This window comes from Aedes albopictus, chromosome 2 (genome assembly GCF_035046485.1).
Source record: "Aedes albopictus strain Foshan chromosome 2, AalbF5, whole genome shotgun sequence".
NCBI lineage: Eukaryota > Metazoa > Arthropoda > Insecta > Diptera > Culicidae > Aedes > Aedes albopictus.
This window is the reverse complement of record NC_085137.1, coordinates 453,451,065-453,468,618: the sequence shown is the minus strand read 5'-3', so window position 1 is coordinate 453,468,618 and position 17,554 is coordinate 453,451,065.

The following is a 17,554-nucleotide window of genomic DNA, read 5'->3' as shown; positions in this document are numbered from 1 at the left end:
TGTGAATACTGATATGCAAAAGATGGTTCATGCAGGCATGGAAATAATCGTTCACAATTCATTCATTTCGAGCTCTCTCGCAAACATTCTCGCGGAACGAAACACAATCCCAGCAATCCTGTACAAAGTGTGTTACGCACTCAGGCGAATGAAGGGGATAAAGCAAATACACGAAAATTATGGCAGCGTTCATCGTTGTTCACGTCCACCCGTTGAATCATTCGGTACGGGATTGCAATCGCAAGGCGAATGTCTCGAAAGGATCACACGTGAATGCATTCCTTCAATCGCGGCGATTCTTTCGTTTCGTTCGTCGTACTTTTGCTGATGCTGATGGTGCTAGATTTTTCTATCCCGTTTGTTGGGGGTATTAAGCAATTGCGTGTTTTAACTTCAGTTTCGAGGCTAATTAGAAAATCATCTAGTATCGATGGTAAATATGAAAAGTTCTATAGATTTCCATGTATGTAATTTGAAACCAGTGCATGGGGATAACATCGCCATATTTATTTGGGCTTGTAGGAAATATGGGCTAATTATCTGATTCATTTACATAGCGTTCGCCTGTTTTATTACAGTTGAATTGTCATTTGGAACATGTGTAAAATTTGGAGTCTGATTTAGGCAAACAATATGTACTATAATATAACCGGAAAAGGGCAATAAATTAGGAAGTTGACATACTTTACAAAGGAAAGAAAAAACTACCGCTATGTTACGGTGTTTTAATAGTTCAGGAGAATTATTACTCTGGTATATTTATGTTTTTAATGTTAATCAAGGATTACACTAATGGACCAATTTTGACAATTATATTTTGGCCAAGGTGTACAGGGCAAACATAAATATTTGTCACTCTCAAAAAACAAATAGGGGCTGAATCAAACAATAACCCGAAATGTATATGTCAAAAGTGGTCGAATATTTGTCGTTCAGGCAAATCAGGCACAAATCTGCGAGTTTGACCCTCACCAAGGGCCCGGCGGCGCGGTAGACACCATCCGTTTTCCAACGCGTTTTCCCCCTTTGCCCTCACGTGACCAAGGAAATATAACACGAATAGACATGCTTTACCTCCCCATTTAGCAATAAATCAAGGCAACGCACCAAACCCGCAAAATAATATTATCATAACAATCACGCGAATGCAATCTTTCATTCACACTGACTCTAAAATTTGATTCGTGTGTGAACGTTCGCGTAAAGATTCATTGAATCACGGCCCAACCGACGAACCACGATCGGCATGATTCAATTTGTTCGGTGCCATTCTCTTTTTGCAATCTTTCTTTCTGCAGCTCATTCGTATTGAGACTCGGTGGAGTTCATTGGAACGGTTTGATCGAACCGTGAGCGAACGATACAAAGCAATCAAAACAAAGAACGCAGTTGGCAAGATGAATCTGAGTGAATGAATTTTCCCGTGCCTGGGTTCATGTCTATTATATTGAAATGTAATATTTACTTTCTCCGTGTACAAAATGGATGCGACGAGCTTTTATTTGACGTTTAGGCGAAAGCTCGTTCGACGTGGTTCATTGACGGCATTTGGTTGTATTGGTATAGGCGCGAATGAAATGCTTCCCGCTTCAATAAAACGGTGCATACAGCACACATCCGCATCGTCGTGACTATTGTGTATGAACGGTGAATGAGAAAATAAAAGAGAAAGGTGTGCGGTAATGGTGTTGAGCATTAATGTATGTTTGTGTGGGAGACTGTCGCGATCGGCGCGATGCGCTAGAAGCTTCAGTTCACTAACGACTTTTGTGGTGGTAAGACGCTATTATAAATTTGAGTGACGATTACCACACCCAGTGTTATTATTATAACAAACGAAAAAACATGCAAGGCTGCAAAGATCAGGTCATCATAGATGCAATCATTGTGGGTTAAGCCACTGAAAAGCAGAGGCGTGCATCGATTACAAGAAGGGGGCTGTCCATAAACCACGTGGTCATGGGGGGGGGGGGGGTTCGGCCAATGATCATTTTGTATGGACAAATTAAAAATTTTGTATGGACAAATGACCACGCGGGGGGTTGAAAAGTCCCAAAAAAATAACCACGTGGTTTATGGACAGCCCCAAGGCGTACGACTCCGTACCGCACTCGTACCTTCTTAAGGTACTGCATGTGGCGATGTGGAGCACGTCCCTACAAATTAACGACGACACAGCTGCGGTCCAGAACTCTCAGTATCAGGAAGGGGATATTTCAAGGCGATACCTTCAGTCCGCTATGGTTCTGCCTTGCGATGAACCCCCTCAGCAGAGCTCTCAACCTATGCAACTATGGCTACCAACTGAAAAATGGCGGAAGGAGTACAAGAATAACCCACACCTTCTTTATGGACGACCTTAAGCTTTTTGCAGAATCAGTACAGAGGCTGAATCAACTGTTGCAGTCTGTGACGGTATTCAGCAACAGTTTGGAATTGACAAATGTCGGTCAGTCTATCTTCGTCGGGGTTAAGTAGTGGACGCCAGCTGTTTCCGCTTCTTCGAACAGGAGTAGGTTCGGAATATGTTGAAGGTAAAGCGTACAAATACCTCGGCTTCCTGCAACTTCGAGTTATTCGCCACACAGCGATCAAGAATGAACTGCAGAACAAGTTCTTACATCGTGTCAACTGTGTTCTGAGGAATTTTCTGTCAGCGGGCAATAAGTAAAGTCGATCAACAAGTTTGCTGTGCCCCTGTTGACCTACAGCTTTGGGGTGGTAAAGTGGACCAAGAATGACTTCGAGACACTAATGAGCAGTACGAGAAGCGTTCCCCACGCATGCCCCATCCAAATTCGTCCATCGAGAGGGTCACGCGCAGTAGGAGGAAGAGGCGTTACCAATGTCCAGGCACTATGTGGCTTCCAGATCCAGCAGTTGCGGGCATAGTTCGTAGAATGCCAGAACCGTCATTAAATGTACCGCAGTGTATGTGAAGCTCACCACGGTTACAGCGCCCAGCATCTGGCGCAGGAAGATTTCCAGCTGAACTGCGACATCAAGACCGTAGACCGAGATGATCGTGGAAGCAGAAGGAGTTGCATGGGACATTAACTGGAGCAGGAGCACATCGATAAGGCGGCGTCGAACGCGTGCGGGGTGACCTCTTCTCGGAAACAGAAGGTTTCATGGTAGGCATCCAGGACCGGGTATTTGCTATGAAGAATTATCGGCGGTACGTATTGCACGAAGACGTGAAGGAACGGTGTAGTAAGTGCAGTTCAGTAGGGGTAACGATCGAGCATGTCGTTGCAGGCTGTTCAGTGTTAGCTGGATCTGCCTACCTCGATCGTTACAACGTAGTTGCCAAGATTGTGCACCAACGGCTAGCTTCAAAGCACAACTTGGTCGACAGATTTGTACCCTACTACAAGTACCAGCCGGACCCGATTCTGGAAAATAGTTGCATAAAACTGTACTGGGATCGCGAGATCATTACGGATGTCCTCATTCGTGCCAACCGGTCCGACATTGTGGATCACGACAAAATGATGAAGCGGGTAACCCTCATCGACATCGCTGTACCGTTAGACCATAATGTCCAATCAACGTTCTCCGGCAAGATAACCAAGTACCACCACCGACGAACCGACGTGACAGTGGCGATCCAAAACTGTCCCCCCCTAATTTAACGGTCGACCAGCGAAGCGAGCGATCGCTTCTGTCAAATCAGCACAGACGCGAACCGTTTCCTATATGAACACACGGGGGTTTGGTGTCGAGCTATCAAATCATCGCGAGCCGTTATAGAGGTGGCGATAGTGTTCGGCTATTTTTCATCATGGCGTCGCGGACAACAAATTTGAATTTATTTGTTCTAGCTGTCACGTCGGTTCGTCGGTGGTACCACGACCTAGCGGAGGAGTTGAAGCAGATGTGGCACTTGGAAGACGTCCGCATAGTTCCGGTTGTCCTCTCGGCAACCGGAGTTGTCCCTAAATCTCTCCTAAGGTCCCTAGACGAGCTGAAATTGAAGAAGGACCTGAACAGCATCCTGAAAGCGGTGATTCTTGGAACCTGTAGTATAGTTAGACGGTTCCTGAATCATCACAACTGACAGTGCATCTTTAGCAGACTCATTAGGATATAAGTAAAACCGGCTAATGAGAACCACAGAGTCTAATTCCCTTTGGCATTCCGATTGCCTGGGGTAGGTGAAATGTTCCATCTATTTTTGCTGAGAAGTGTCAAAACTTCCAAAAGTATCCCACATTAAAAATAGAAATTTAGTAGATACTTCGTTAATTTAAATTTATTCAAGTTTATGGTAAAAGGTATGACCCTGAATTGTGAAGTAACTAACAAACCCGCATTTCATAAAATCAGAAAGTTAAATTAATTTTGCCAAAACCGTCATTAAGATAAAATAACAGTTGTCAGCGCCAATTACACAACGCTTAGCCCAATTGCCTTTTCAAGGGCTTGCCGTGTTCGTTATTCCCGTATAAGCATCTCGCACTGACTGATTAATAACAAATTTGTCACCATCGATGCTATCGCTCGTCGCAGGCTAAAGAAAGGGCTTCAGCTGCAGGTTGTTAAAGCATCGTTTTAGTATGCTTGCTTACAACCCCAAACGGAACTTTTGAGGACCACCTATAACTTTGATTGATGTCACTGACTGGTGCTCTGCCTAAAAGTGATAAATCTCCTCAATTGGTTGTTAATTTGGCGCCTCGTCATGTATCAAGCATAGACGAAACTATGCCGACCTTGGACAATTTAGGTGCAGTTGACAATCGAATTCGGCACGTTTCCCATACTGACAAATTGCGATTGGGTAATCAATTTCGTAAATATGTAGGACCTACGTGCAAAGTTACTGGGAATTTCCTAATCCAAAAAAACTATTATTCAACCGCTCGGAGTACGCTTGTGAGTCATCAATGCAATGCATTTGGACGGTGAACAGCGAACGGACGGCGGTCCTCATGTGTATCGAACTCTAATCTTATATTTAGACGCGGTATGCAAATCGGAGAACGAACGCAGTCAAGGATCGAATAAATCAGCATTTTTCCTGACTCGTGTCAACAATAATGATATCACTCTCTTCCACAATGCCCGGAGATTGCTATGGGCAAGCCTATCATCGATGACGTACTTTACGACGACAACGTTATGACGAATGCCGATCACGCGAAGTGAATGGTGGTGATTGATGCAGATCATCGGTTCCGTTGTTTGATTAAGAGAGAGTGGGTGTTTTTTTGCTTGTTGAAATTATGGTTCTACGAATCGATACAGTTCGTTTGAGACTGACCTGGCCTGGCATGGAAACTTGGCTTGCATCATACGGATCTCGAAGTGACGTAAAGTATACAGGAATCCTCCGATTTGGGACATCAGCTACAATCTGACCTCTATTTACGTCATTGATGCTGGCAGTAAAACATACGAAGTTCAATATAAAGGGTGTGGGAGCGTTTGGGCAGAAGGACCTATGTGAGGCACTTTCTGCTATTATTCAGCCAATTATACACCAATTGATTTGGATGTGTGTACATGACTAGATACAGTACGTGTACAAAATAATCAAGGCAAGCGGTATAAAATTGACTGATTTATATTGGATAGTGCCCAAAGTAGGCCCCCCTACCCAACTGTTTCCAGACCCTACTAGCAAACAGTTGAACACTAGTAGGAATGGACAAGATGTCAAGAGCGACCAAATGTATCAATTTACAGTTCAAAATCCTTCGGTATGAGTATTTCTCCAGGAATTCCTCCGAGAATGTCTCCGGGAATTTCTCCAGGAAATCCTCCAGGAATTGTTTTGGGAATTTCTTCTGGAAATCTTCCAGAAAATCCTCCAGGATTTTTTCAGGAATTCCTCCGCACAGAGGTCCAATTTTGAGAAAAGCTGGCAGAAACTCAATTTTTGAACATGTCTTATATGGGATACAGTATATTGAGCATTCATCCTTAATACCAGGAGCACTAAGTGGCATTTAAAAAAAATCGAAAATATTGATTTTGTATCTTGTTACAGCTGCTGATACAAAAAGTGCTGAAGTTTTGATAAACGATCGATCAACGATCAATTCTGACTATACATGTCAATGGTTGCTCCTCCGTGATTGATCTGAACTGGTACCAGTTGCACTGTGATCCAACTGAATAAGGGGCTGGGACATTCCACTTATTCTCAAAGTGCAATTTTTAGCAGCTCATGCATATTTGATCAATAACGGCGCCGGCCAAGTCCTTATAGTCAGCTGGGAAGGGAAAGGAATGTTAGAGTGTACTGGTTGTTGCTACTAGAGACCGAGAGCACTCTGCGTCCCACAACCCGCACGGACTGGGGTATTTGTTAGACGGAAAGGATGGGAGATCTGGGAGTCACCGTTGGGTCGGTGATGCGATCCATGGATTGGGTTATTTATAGTGTTCGTGATAGATTGTGTGGTGAATAAGGTGAATAAGGCCAAGCGGCACAGCACGCTTTGGTTGCATAACTTATAGGCGTTATATATACACTGTGCTGTGAGTGGAAGTTGGAAGGGAGGGAAACGACTTTTTTTCAATTCGTTTCTGGTTCTAGCGATAGCTATGAACATATGAATATACATGAGTTGTATATGTAGAGAAGAGAGAGTGAGAGAAAGTGGATAGAAAGATACAAAGTAGGATGAAAAGGACGGGCCAGGGATTGAACCCATGACCTTCTGCATACGAATCAGAAGCGGTAGCCACTAGACCACCAAGCCCGTCGAAAAAAAAAAAAAAAAAAAAAGTGCTGAAGTTTTGATAAAGAACACAAACTAGTTCAACCACTACAAAAGTCTATTGATATAAGTAATATAATTGCTTTCAAAAGTTTATTTGTAAGTTCGTATGTATATCAGACATCTGCAATGGAGCAAGAGATCAAAATAACACTTTTGGCTTCAAAATTGGCATTACATGTCATTAGTACGAAAAATTCATACAGTTCGACTTCAAAGTGTCTTACAAACCGCTTCCCGCTACTCCCCGCGGGGAGACTCCGTTCAAATACTCGTTTATATATGCAGAATCAGTTAAAGAAAAATGCAACTGCCAAGAGCTGCCAAAACAATAGCGCCATGATGATACGTGTTCAGTAAAATAGTATGAAAAACATCAATTTTGTTCGGATTTTGTTCGAAGAAATCGACAAAAAATTAAAATGCCTTTAAAATGAAATTGAGCGATAAATCATGATCCAATACACTTATATAGGCTAAAACTAGCAGACTACTATGATTTGGTAATTATTGCCAGGTATTTTCAAATCTGGACCACTGTGCTCCGGGGACTTTTCTCAGGAAATCCTCTGGGTATTTCACCAAGTATTCCTCTGAGAATCCCTTTAGGATTTCCAAATTTCTCCTGCAATTCCTCTGGACAATTCTTCAGGGAATCCTCCTTCCTGGGGGATTCCCCGAAGGAAATTCCTGGAAAAATCTCTGGAGGAATCCCCTGAGGGAATTCCTGAAGGAATCCCCGGGAGAATTTCTGGAGACATACCCGAAAGAATTCCTGGAAATAATCCCGGAAAAAGCTCTGGAGAAATTACTGAAGGAATCACCGGAAGAATTTCTGATTGGAGTCTTAGAAGAATTCCCGGAGAAATTCCTGGAGGGAGTCGTAAAGAAATTCCTGGTGGAATTCCAGAAAAAAAAATTGGAAGGATTTCCTGAAGAAATTCCAGGGAGTCCAGAGACATTCCCAGAGGAATTCCCGGAGAAATTCCCGGAGAAATTCGCGGCGGAATTCTTGGAGATATTCCTGGAGAAATTCTGAAATAAAAGTCACGGGAGACTTCCTGGAGAAATCCCCAGTGGATTTTTTTTTTCGAAAGTAAAAACCGGAAGTTTTTCTGAAGGAATTCCTGGAAGAATTTCTGACGGAATTCCCGGAGGAATTCCTTGAAGAATTTCTGGAGGTTTTTCCGGACAATTTCTTGAGGAAATTTCCGAAGCAATTCCTGGTTGACTTCCTGAAGAAATTCCCGGTGAAACTCCCGGAAATATTCCTGGAAGAACTCCTAGAAAAATTCGCGGAGAAAACCAGCCTGAAGAAATTCTTGAAAGAATTCATGAGGAAAATTCCGGAGCAATTCATTTCCCGGAGGAACCCATGGAGGCATACCTGGGAAAATTCTCGGAGGAAATCCGGAGGAATTCCTGGAGAACTCCCAGAGAAATTCCCAGAAGAATTCCTGGGGAAATTTCCGATGGAATTCCTGAAGGAATCTCCGCAGGAGTTCCTGATTTGGTTCCAGAGGAAATCCTGGAAAATTTACCGGAAGAATTCCCGGAGACATTTCCAGAGTAATTCCTAGAGATATTTCCGAAGAAATTCCTGGAAAAACTTACCGGAAGAGTTTCTGTAGAAATTGCCGGAGACATTCCCGGAAGAAAAAACGGAGCAATATTGTGGGGTGTGGGGTGACAAAATGTGTCTGCAGGGGGTCAAAGACAGTGTAGCGAATAACCTAGCGAATAAATCACGAATCAAAGACTCGCCTATCAGACAGTTTTTAGCGTGCTGAAGAACTTTGTTGAAGACGGCATCATTCTATCTTATCAGGATTCTGAGATATAGAAGTTTGAAGATTTTTTACCCTGGCGCCACCTAGCAGACGATTTTCAAACCAAAGACGCCATTGCCAGATAGTTCTTAGCTTGCTGAACAACTTTGCTGAAAACGGCATGCTTGTACCTCATTGTGGTATCGAGATATACGTGTTTGAATTTTTCAGACACAATGCGCCACCTAGTGGATAAATACCAAACCAAAGACTTTACTATCAGATAGTTCTGAGCTTGCTGAAGAATTTTGCCTAAGACAGCATCATTCTATCTTATCAGGTTTCTGAGATATAAGGGTTTGAACATTTTTGACACTGGCGCCACCTAGCGGCCGAATTGCGAACCAAAGTCGCCGTTGCCAGTTCTTAACCTGTGAAGTTGTGAAAATTTCATCAAAATCCATAAAAAAAAAAACAAAAAAGTTATGACCATTTTTGTGCTTTCCCGAAGGTGGAAAATGTACGTTGGCTGGATGAAGGTTAAGTGTGTAAATCCTCACATGGTAAGTATCGAATTTCCAATGGATTTCTGGCAGGAAACTTAGTGATGAGTGATCCTTCCAGAAGCTCCTGGGATTTCTCAGGATTCCATTTTGGGATTCTTCCGCAAATTCCTTCCAAGGTTTCTCCAGATATTTCATCCAGGATTCCTCATGAAGTTTCTTTGGGATACCCAGGGAGTTCCTTAAAGGATCCATCCGAGAGTTTATCTGGGACTCTTTCGAAAGTTCCTTCTGGGATTCCTTAATAGGAGATTCCTCCAGGAACTCCTCCTAGAATTTCACCAGAGATTCTTCTGGGATTCATCCAGGAGTTGCTGAGTTTCTTTTGAAATTACTCTATGAATCCCTTTTGAGATTATCCCCAGCATTTGTTTTTGGTGTTCCTCCAAGAATTCGTTCGCGATTTCTCTAGAAATATACTCCATGATTCATCCTGAAGTTCCTTCTGTGATTCCCTGAGGAGCTTCATCTGAGATCCTTCCTGGGGGTTCTTTAGAAGTTCCCTCTGGAAATTTCAAGGAATTTCTTCTGAGATTTCTTCAGCAGTTCTTTCAGGAGTTCCTCTAGATATGCCATTCGTGTTTTCTTCAGAAATTTATTCCATGAATTTTCCCTCCAGGAGTTACTTCTCCAGTAGTTTTTATTTTCTGGGATTCGGGATTCCTTCAGTGATTTTTCTGGGAATTCCTTTAGGGATTCTTCCAGCAGATCCGAAATCATCCAAGGAAGTTCCAAAGAGATTCCTTTATGAATTTGGAATGTCTTTCCAAGTTTTTTTTATTCCCAGAAATAGGTTCTTCTTCTTCTGCTTTTTGGCTTAACGTTCCCACTGGGACTTGGCCTGCCTCTCTTCAACTTAGTGTTCTTTGGGCGTTTCTATAAATATTAATTAAAGGACTTTCTTTGCCTGCCATTGCATGTATTTGTATATTGTGAGGCAAGTACAATGATACACTATGCCCACGGAGTCGAGAAAATTTGCCCGACCGGAACGGGAATCGAACCCGCCGTCTCCGGATTGGCGATCCATAGCCTTAACCACTAGGCTAACTGGAGAAATAGATCCTGTATAAACGTAATCCCAAATTGAGCTAAAGGAGAAGACATAGAATGAAAATGAAAACTGCTGGAGGGATGTTTTAGAATATGTTGGATGAATTCCTCCAGAGAGCTCTGTAGGAATTTTATAAGAAACTCATGGGAGAATCGCACACGAAACTACTGGAGTAATTCAAAAAGAAATTTCACTTACATGGTAATTTTTACAAAATTGGCCATAACTCAGTAACGAAAAAAAAAGTACATTCCAAAAATTTCAGTGATCAAAGCTTATAAAATAACCTTCTCAAAAATATTTTTTTGAAAATTTTCCGCAAGTTCGGACATAGTTTTTTCCGGCTTTTCTTAATGAATTTTCTAAACGGTGGAAAATTTAATGGAAAACTTTTTACCCTTCATATTTTTTTTAATTCCTGAGAAAATTTGCTTTCGTATTTATTAACTCTTTTTCTACGATGCTTCGTTCTTGAGTTGATTTTTCAAAAAAAAAAGGCTTTTACTGCACATTTGGACTTTTTTTTTAAACAAAATTGGCCATAACTTAAAAACAAAAAAAAGTGCATTCCAAAAATTTCAGCGATTAAAAGCTTATAAAAAAAAACGTTTCTGGCTTTTCTTTACGAATTTTCTCAACTGTGGAAAATTTTGTGGAAACTTTTCCAGTTCATATTTTTAGGATTCCTGAGAAAATTTGCTTTCATTTTCTAAACAAAAAACTTTGTTTCTACGATGCTTCGTTCTTGAGTTATGATTTTTTTAAATTAAGTAGTGTCAGGGGAAAACATAAAATTTCCACCTGAGTTTTCCGGGAAAATAGGCGACCCCGATTTTCTCTCAATTTTTTTGTTCATATATCCATGAGCTCTGCCTGTGGAAAAAGTTTCATGAAAATCTGAGACCCTTCGGCCCAATTTGTACGATAATAAAAAAAAATGCCCAAGAGCTAAAAATCACGAAATAACAAAAATAAAAAAAATCGAAATTTCCTCAAGGCGTTCCATCTGGGATTTTTTTATTTCCAAATGGGATTCTCCTAGGAAATCTTCCGTGATTCCCCCAGGATTTTCTACTAAGGTTCCTCCTTTAACCACCTCTAAAATTCCTCCACAAGTTCTTTTCAGGATTGTTACAGGAATTCCTTCCGGAATTTCTTCTGGAATGATTTTTATGATTTATTCAGGATTTCTTCAGCAATACCATCCGAGATTCCTCCAGGAGTTTCTTCTGGCATTCCTCCAGATATTCTTTCTGCGATTAATTCAAGAAATCCTTCCGGAATTCCTCAAAAAACTTTCTGCAGGATTCTGCCAAGAACTTTTTCTGCGGTTTCTGTAGAAGTTTATTACGGAATTCCTTGCATAATTGCTTAAGGAGTTACTCCACGACTTCAGTATGAAATTATTCCATGAGTTTCTTATGTCATTCTTACAAACAGCACTCCTAGAGGGATTCCCCTAACAATTTCAAAAGGAATTCCTCCCGCAGTTTTGAAGAGAATTCATCCAGTTCCTTCTGGGTTTCCTCTAATAGTTTTTTTTTCATTTGTACAGAAATTCCTTCATGCAATCCCAGGAAACAATTTCTGGCGACATTCAAAAAGGAACTCAGGGAATCCTAGAAAATACTGCTAAATAAATCCCGAAAGAGAATTTCAGAGGAAACTCAACAGGATGCAAGGATGCGAGGTGGAATTCGGGTGAGACTTTAGTTATCTCGTAAAACATCGTGGAGAATTCCGTAATTTCTAGAGGAATCCTGGAAGACATCACATAAGAAGGTCCTAACGAAATCCCTGAAAAAATTCAAGGAGAAAAAATGCATAGAAGAACGTTTGAGAAAACACCGTGCTGAAAAAAATCCCTGAAATATAGAGTTCCTCGAGTTTCCAGATTGCCAAAAGATTTAATGAAGGAAAATTTGGGAAACCTCCAGTCTTATTGTTGTAAAAATCTTGAAAGTATTTTAGAAGGAAACCTAGGGAAATTCCTAAAGGGAACTACACCAGAACAAACTTCTTGGGAAACGTTTGGTGGAACTCCAAGAGAATTAATTGGAAAATTTTAGAAGAATTGCTGGAGTGGTCTTGTATAATAGAGTAACAGCAGGATTTTCTAAAAAAAAATCCTGGTGTTATCTGAACAATGTTTTGAGAAAATTCCAATGGAATTGCTGTAGAATATTTTCGAAAATATTCCTTGAGAATCTTTGGGATCTGTGGAATACAATCACAATCAAAAGGAATCCTTGGATGGAATACTGAAGAAATTTAAGAGGAAATATATGGAAGAATTTCAGTATAAATTTCTACAGGAATCTCTGGCGGAATTTCTGCTATAATCACTGAAATTATTTACTACAAGAATCCTTGGAGAAGTTTCTGTTAGATCTGCTAGATGAATCTCTAATGTAATAGCTGGAGACATTCCTGCGGAAATTTCCAATGGAATCTCCGTAGAAATTCCCAAGTAAATCTCTGGAGGAATTCGTGAAGCAATCTCGGTTCGAATTGCTCCAGGAACCACCGGGATATTTGCAATCTTTGAAAGATCTTCTGATGGCGGAGATGGACCAGCCTAGGGCTTCGATTCTCAGTAATAAAGAAATATAAAATTTCTAAATTCCTGCAGAAGATTATGAAGATTCTTCTTCTTCTTCTTCTTTATGGCTCTACGTCCCCACTGGGACTTAACCTGCCTCGCTTCAACTTAGTGTTCTTTGAGCACTTCCACAGTTATTTCCACCGAGCCGCACAAAAATGAGTATGAGGCCGGGAACACATGGAATGTGTGTGGCGCGCACACATTTTAAACACATTCGGTCATTTGTGCATGTGTTGCAGCGCTCTGTGCATTGCCAACACAGCCGATGAGCGAGAAAAAAATAGCGTGTGTGACGGAGAAATGAGCGAGAGTGGAGAGCTGTTTGCAGAGTTTTGTGGCAACAATGATATGGTGATTGGGAGATCGCTCTTTCCTCATCGACCAGTGCACAAAGTGACATGGGTTTCCCGTGATGGCGTCAAGGAAAATCAAGTCGACCACATCTGCGTCAGCCGAAAATGGAGACGGAGCTTTCTTGATGTGCGGAACAAACGTAGCGCTGACATTGCGTCCGACGATCATCTATGAGATCCAGTTACGCATTACGAGGATTCGTAGACAATAGAGTGCCATCAAGGTCGCCATCATCGCCACGGGAGAGAATAATTGGGGTGAGCTACGCACCTGGAGAAAGCAGTGTATCCCAGATGATACCTGGAGGAAGACAGAGGGGCGAAGAAACGCCGAAGCCACAATAGAGCGAGCGTAAACAGGAGGAGCCAAAGCCGTAGCCCATCAGCACTATTCGGCACTCGAGAAGGAAATGGAACGCTCATGTAGACGGGACAAAAGAGCGTGGGCGGACTCCCTAGTCGACGAAGGGGAGAAAGCCACAAACACCGGCGACATCCGCCTCCTCTACGACGTTTCACGTCGCCTTAGTGGGACTAAGATGAATGCTACGATGCCCGTGAAAGACACGTCTGGGGTCTGGACAGTTACTGACCGACCCGGCTAACCTGTTGAAACGCTGGTTCGAGCACTTTGGAAACCTTTTTCAAGTGTCGGTCACGCCATCAACACCTCAGCATGATCAGCCAAGGTTTCGACGCATTTTTTTTTTGTTAGGGGGAGTTGAACCACTGCGTCCAGTGAGTTGAGCTTTTGTGGTATACCCCTGTTTCGACGCATTACCCGTGTCAACACCGAAGCTCGATCAGTGCAGGAAATAGAAACAGCCATCCGTAGCATGAAATCGAACAGGGCCCCAGGGGTCGATCGCATATCAGCTGAGGTGCTCAACACTGATCCCGTAGTAGCACAACTATTGCATAACTATTATGCAACATATGGGAAACCGCATATGGGCCCATATGGCCGAGGCGGTAAACGCACGGGTATTCAGCATGACCATGCTGAGGGTGACGGGTTCGATTCCTGGTCGGTCCAGGATCTTTTCGTAAAGGAAATTTCCTTGACTTCCTTGGGCATAGAGTATCTTCGTGCCTGCCACACGATATACACATGCAAAATGGTCATTGGCAGAGGAAGCTCTCAGTTAAAAACTGTGGAAGTGCTCATTGAACACCAAGCTGAGAAGCAGGCTTTGTCCCAGTGAGGACGTTACGCCAAGAAGACGAAGAAGGGAAACCGTGACATTTCCGGCCGACTGGGTGCAAGGCGTCTTAGTAAAGGGAACGTTAAAAATTACGTCCAACATTTGGGGGAGGGGGGGGTGGGTTCTAGAAAAGTGTGACAGTACGTGTATTGGGTATAGGAAAATTGCGTGACAGAGGGGGGAAGGGGGGTCTAGAAATCTCGAAAAATGATGGACGTAATATTTGAATCTTCCCAAAGGTACCCAAAAAGGGTGATTTGACTGTATGCGATAATTGCCGGGGCATCATGTTACTGTGTATCGTTCTCAAAATCTTTTGCAAAGTGATCTAAAGTGATCCGGATACAGGAGAAGATTGACGCTACTCTCCGACGGCAGCAAGCAGGGTTCCATATTGGACGATCCTGAGTGGATCATATTGTCACGCTCCGTATCATCCTGGTGCAAATTTCAAAAGTATCTCTACCTGGTATTCATTTATTAGGGATTGGGGCGGTGGCTTCTATTTTCGTCTATTTTCCGCTATAACTCAGTCAAATTTGAACCAATTCACACAATTTTTGGAATGCGGTGAGATAGGTATAGTATCTACCCGTGTACAACATTTCAAGTCAATTGGTTCAGAATTGACTGAGTTATAGTGGAAAACAGACGAATGTAGAAGCCACCGCTCAAGTGGCGCGATACCCTACGAAAAAGCTTTCGACCGTCTAGATCACGAAAACATGTGGGAAGCCCTCAGGCGCATGGGTGTCCTTGAGAAAATCATCGGCCTCATTGAAGCACAGTACAGGGCATTTTCATGCAGAGTACTGCACAACGGTGTCTTACTATCACCTCTATCGTTGTCAAACGAAAATCTTAGATTCGACATAACAGACATAAAAAAAAGTTGAGTATATCTGCGCGTAGATACCCTTAGCATGCTTTCTATCTATGCTTTTGCTTACCGCCACTATTGCAAGCTGCAAGCATAAGATGACTCAATCCGTTTTTCACGGTTACCTGGAAAGATAAGAGAAAAATGCACAGTGAGTAAATTGAATTAAGCAAACAAATGAGCAACGTATTTTAATTCGATTATGGCCGTAAATTACTCATCTTCCAGCAGCGGTGTAGCTCACCACAAATTCCCAGAACCAATAATAACCAACAGATTTCAAACGATAAGCGCATTACCACTCATCATTTATTTTTGATCCGACCCCTCGCCCCAAACCACCGTGTTTCCCCTCATCATCCGCTGCAATACAGCAGCAAGCAGGCAATCAATCACGTTTCACCAGCGAAAAAGTGCAACAAACGAACGACTTCAACGCGACGCGTTATCCCGCGTGGGCGTGGGTGGCTACTGCTGAGCTGCCAATCCAACAACCACAGAGGGAACAAATGACTTCATCTTGTTCGACGACGACGACGACGACGACGTCCACGTCCTTGTTCGTTTTAAGTACTCGTAAACCGGGTGACGACGATTAAAGTGCGCGAGGAATTCGGTTTGATCCGGGATGTTTGTGGGAGATAATACCATCACCATCATCGTCATAAACTTGTCAAAAATTCCTGGGCCACTAAAAGCGCAAAGAAAGGTAACCTTCAATTCACTGACTGCCGTCGATGACGACGACGACGACTACGGTGATGTTGTGATAGGTGACAGTCATCCACACGAGCTAAGAAGCAAACTCACGGAAACACCTAGCAGCTTCTATAGATAAGAGAGTGATTAATGTATGCAAATTTCTTACCACCTAGTGTGGCCATTGTGAGTGATCCAATTAGCAATGCGCGCACGTACATTTTTATTCTTCTTGCTGGCGATGAGGGGTATAATAATCACTCGAATAAATGAAGGTATTGATAATAAGGTCTCATGTCCAACTTAGCTTAATGAATTAAGAACACCGAACTCGATCAAGCGATGTGCGGAGATGCTGCTCGATGCCCTTACATTTTTTTTTCTGTGATGGACGCAAGGATGAACGATAATTGGTGAGCTCGTTCTATTTGAGTGCTATTTCTAATTACCAGTTTATGTATCAAATCAGTCTTTCAACGAACGTTAAGAAGTACAGAAGCAATTAGGAGTCCTCCGGTCACAACAGAAACTTCAAGAGAAACTTCTGTACCAAATATAGCCTGAGAAATTCTCTTTTATTTCCTTCCTTATGAGTTCCAGAATTTTTGTTATCGTGCAAGATTTTCTTTACGCATTACTTTATGAACATTGTTCAAGTATCTTGTTTGGATTCATTCGGGAAGCACTTCAGTAATTCATCCTAATATTGTTACGTAAATTTATTAGGAAACACAATTTTCTGCAAAGATTTTTTCAGGTATTTCTCACGGAATTCCTCCAGAATTACATTCGCAAATTGAACATGCGTTAAAGTTTTTTTTTAAATTACTTTGGTAATAACTTCAGAAACACATCTATTTATTTTATTTCTATTTCTAAGGAAACTTCCCCTTCTTAGAAGCATTTGGCTGAATACTGTCGGGATTCTTCCATAAAACATAAGCGTCCGTGGAAGTCCACTTGCCATCATGAATCTTCAACATTTTTTTTCCTCAAGTCATGTAAAAAAACTAAAAATCCTGAAGAGATCTCTGCATAGTTGAACAAGTTATTGGTGATAGTTTGAAGAATTTACATTATTTTTTACAGGCAATTGTGAAAGAATTTTATACAAGAATTATTTCAGGGATCCCTCCAGGAATTGCACAAGAAATGTCTCGCAGCACTACAATAGATTTCTCAGAAGCTTCTAAGGAAAAGAAGACCATTGAGGAGATTGCATGCCATTTGCCAGAAAATCATGTGAATAAAAGAGCCTCAACGTAGGGCGAAGCAAAACACACCGTTTTGAAAATTCCAAGACCAAGAAAGTCAGATCTTTGGAAGAAACAGATTTCCAGTCGCACTCATCCAGCACACATACTAAATAACAAACACGTGGTTTGGTCGCAACCCCCACCCCCCTCCGTGGCTTTTGGTGGTCTTTTGGCAGACACTGTAATGACAATTATTATTTCGTTACTATAATAAAAAGAAAAAACTATAAAAAGGAAATAAATGTTTTCGATTGAAAATAAATAACAGCCTTCTTTTCAAGGAAGACAAGAATCTATGATGGACATGTAGGTACCAGGATCGCCATATTCACTGTCGATGCTGGGTCATCAGGCCGAATGAATATTAGGCCGAATTGGGCTGAATCGAAGTTGGACCGATCGGATAATAGGCTTCGAATAAATTACCTATTATTCAAAA